Here is a 3,315-nt window from a genome sequence, read left to right on the forward strand (position 1 = left end):
GTATTTTCTAAAATCTTCCATTTCCTTTCCCATTAACAGATGGGAAGCAGTTTGGTGGAGTTTATTGGATGGAGCAGCTGCCATCTGAGCAGTCACGCCACATGAGTGACACTAATGAGACAGGTGAAATATTCAAGAGCCCAGGATTCTCCCCAAGAAATAGCTGCACTCCGCCAGGGTCATAAAAGGCAGGCCTGTGAGTTAGTTTGCAGCTCTAAAAATAGACTGTATAAATAATATTTTTTATAATGATGATGACTATTATTTGCAGCTTGCCCCACCCTCCCAGGCAAATGTCCAGGGAAGAACAAAAAGATCCTAAGCATAATTAAAACAAAGAAAACACAGAGGTGCTGGCATATGAGGAAAGGAAGCATTTCCACATCAGAAGCCAAGAACTATTTGTTGGATTTGATTAATAATCGCCAATGTGGATTTTATTTTAAGATCACACAATTTTAAAAGCACATTATGGGTTTTGTTTTATCCACCATTTAAAAAAAAATGACCCGGAATCACTCTTCTATTAAAAAGGTCCTATGTTGTTCTTTCAGGTTTGACTATACTTTACTTTTCCAGAAAAAAACTGGAAAGGGCACTTTTTCTAATCTCTGGGTCTTGAGAGATTCCTTTTAAATCAGATCAACTCAGTGAATATTTACTAAGTGTATATTAGCTTGTCAAGCACTGGGAATACAGATGTGTACACACACACACACACACACACACACACACACATTCCAGGAGTTCAGGAAGTAATGGGCAGAATTAAAACATTATGCGATAAACTGTGCAAGTTACTGGGCCTGAGAATGATGACGATCAGAGTTCAGAAATGACTTTGTTTCAAGGTGATGTTTCTCCAAACTGGGAGGATAACTTGGGGTTTATCCATTTGATAATGGAAGGTGGGGCATTCCTGGAACAGGAAATAGCAAGTACAAAAAAAGAGATGAAGGATATAATATTTTACATTAAAGAGTGACAAGAAATGAAAGACAGATTGCAAATGGCCATATGAATTCTGCAGAGAATGAAAGAGTTTGTTCTGGGGAGGTGAGAAGCCATTGAAGGGTTTGAATACAGGGGCTGCCATGATCATATATGTCTCTCTGAAAGGCCATTGGGGCTTCAGGATGGACAGTGGATTGGATAGACTAACTATGACGGCAGGGGACCAATCAGGAATAACTTGAAATGACTCAGGTGAGAGCTGATAGGAGTTGATCTGGACAGTGGCTCAAGGGAGAATAACAAAAAGAAGATAAAGATGAGCTCTAAATATACCAAAGTTTCTGCTAGCATCACTCTTCTAAAGGCTATGTCAAGTTATTAAAGGGTCAAAAGGCAAACACAATACGCTGAAAACTATTAAAATGGCCATTTATGTGATTGTTACATATAGTAGTTATGTGAACTTAAACAGGAAACATTCACATATTACTAGCAGGACTTGTAAAGAAGCTCTATAGCGTCAACCATTCTGTTCGGTGGGAATTTTAACACTTAGTACCCAGTTGTTTCCAGCTCCCTAAATTAGACAAAATCTCTGGTAGCGAGAAAGAGAATCCTGGCCTATGCTAAATCAACCTGCCTTTTTGCTCACTGATAAATTATTGTAAAGCAAAGAAACTGTCTATAAAGAAAAATGAAGACTATCTGGTTGAGGAATAAAAGGCTTGGTTCTAAATCCAAGGAGATATACACATGTGTTTTATTTTTGTGGTTGTGGCTGGGACTCAGTTGATAACTTGCATAAGTTACACCAAGCCTTAATTTCTCTAGCTATAAAATGGGTACAGTCAGACATGACTCCCTACTTACCTGTTAGTGATGCTGCATAAATGGCTACACTATGCCTATAAAATGTTCTCAGCCTTTGCTCAGAGGCCCTTGTTTACGTGTCATTATTTCACTGATGGCGATTTTGCAGATGGTGTAAGCCTTGCGAGGTGGTGAAGTTGAACCCTAGAGGGGCTGACTCATTTTGTCAAAGGTGCCAAAAATCGATGTGATCAGCAATTTCTGGACTTACCTGGCCAGATGAAGATTGAGATCTACTGACCTATGAAAAAGTATCAGAGAGTTTAGCCTTAGAAGAGAATAAAAGTTATACATTGAAATCTTGCAACTTAGAGAAAGAGAGGGAGAATGAAAGAAGAAATAAGTTTATGATGCAAATAATTAAAGTCGCTTTTTCAATTTGGCAGCTGGGTCACGTCAGGCACTGTGCTAGGTATTCATTTATTATGTGCATATTCATGTTTCTGTCTGGCACATAGTAGGCACACAGTAAATGTCAGTTGCATAAACAACCCTTTATGGGAAGTTCTATTACCCCATATGTAATGGGGTAATAGAACTTCCCAAAGTTCTGCGTTCTTGTTTCTGCTCTCATACAGTCAACAATCAATCGCCCTTTTCGTGATCCATCTGGTGCCACATTTGTCACATTTTTGTGCTTTATGTTGGTGATCTCACTGTTTAAAGTGCCCCACAAACATCGTGCTGAAGTGCTGTCTAGCGTTTCTAAGTGTGAGAAGGCTATGATGTGCCTTATGGACAAAAAGCCTGAGATAGACAAGATTTGTTCCAAAGTCATGTGAGTTAAAGTGCTGTTGGCTGTGAGTTCAATGTTAATGAAGTAACTGTGTATTAAATAAGGTGGCTTTAAACAGAAACACGCATAAAACAAGGTTATGTACAGATCGGTTGATGAAAATATTGTGACCAGAGGCTCATAGGAACCGAACCATGTATTGCCACTAGGAACAATGGCTCAGGATTTGCTAGTTCAGTGTTTGTGATAACCTCATAAAACATAGCTTCTGGAAGTAACGAAAATCAACTGTATATAATCTGACCTGATTATCAGGGCTTGGTGAGTGCTATGGTAAAGGGGCGAGGCATTGCTATGGAAGCCTTGGAGAGTTGAAGGAGATATTAAAGAGCGGTTGCTTTTGAACAGGGATTTCTTTAAATGAGCAGATATTCCAAGACTGGACCAGGAAGAAAGGTCATTTAAGGCACAAGGTAACCACGTGCAAAGGAAGAGAAGTCTGAAAAAGCTGGACACTCTCAGTAACTAATGAAGTGACTTAAGTCAGGTCTCTTAAGTCACAGGCTTCAATTCAGCTGCAGGCGAGGATTTTCAGCCATTACCAAGTTTCTCTACATAGTTCGGGCTGTGATTTTTGCACCACAAAAGTATACATTGTGCCAGCTGTGAAAATTGACTCAATATTCATAATCAAATCTATTATGCTCCCTCTGAAGCCTGGCCATGTTTCCGTAGAAACCCCTAGTTACATAAAG

The sequence above is a fragment of the Pteropus vampyrus genome, unplaced genomic scaffold (genome assembly GCF_000151845.1).
Source record: "Pteropus vampyrus isolate Shadow unplaced genomic scaffold, Pvam_2.0 Scaffold28, whole genome shotgun sequence".
NCBI lineage: Eukaryota > Metazoa > Chordata > Mammalia > Chiroptera > Pteropodidae > Pteropus > Pteropus vampyrus.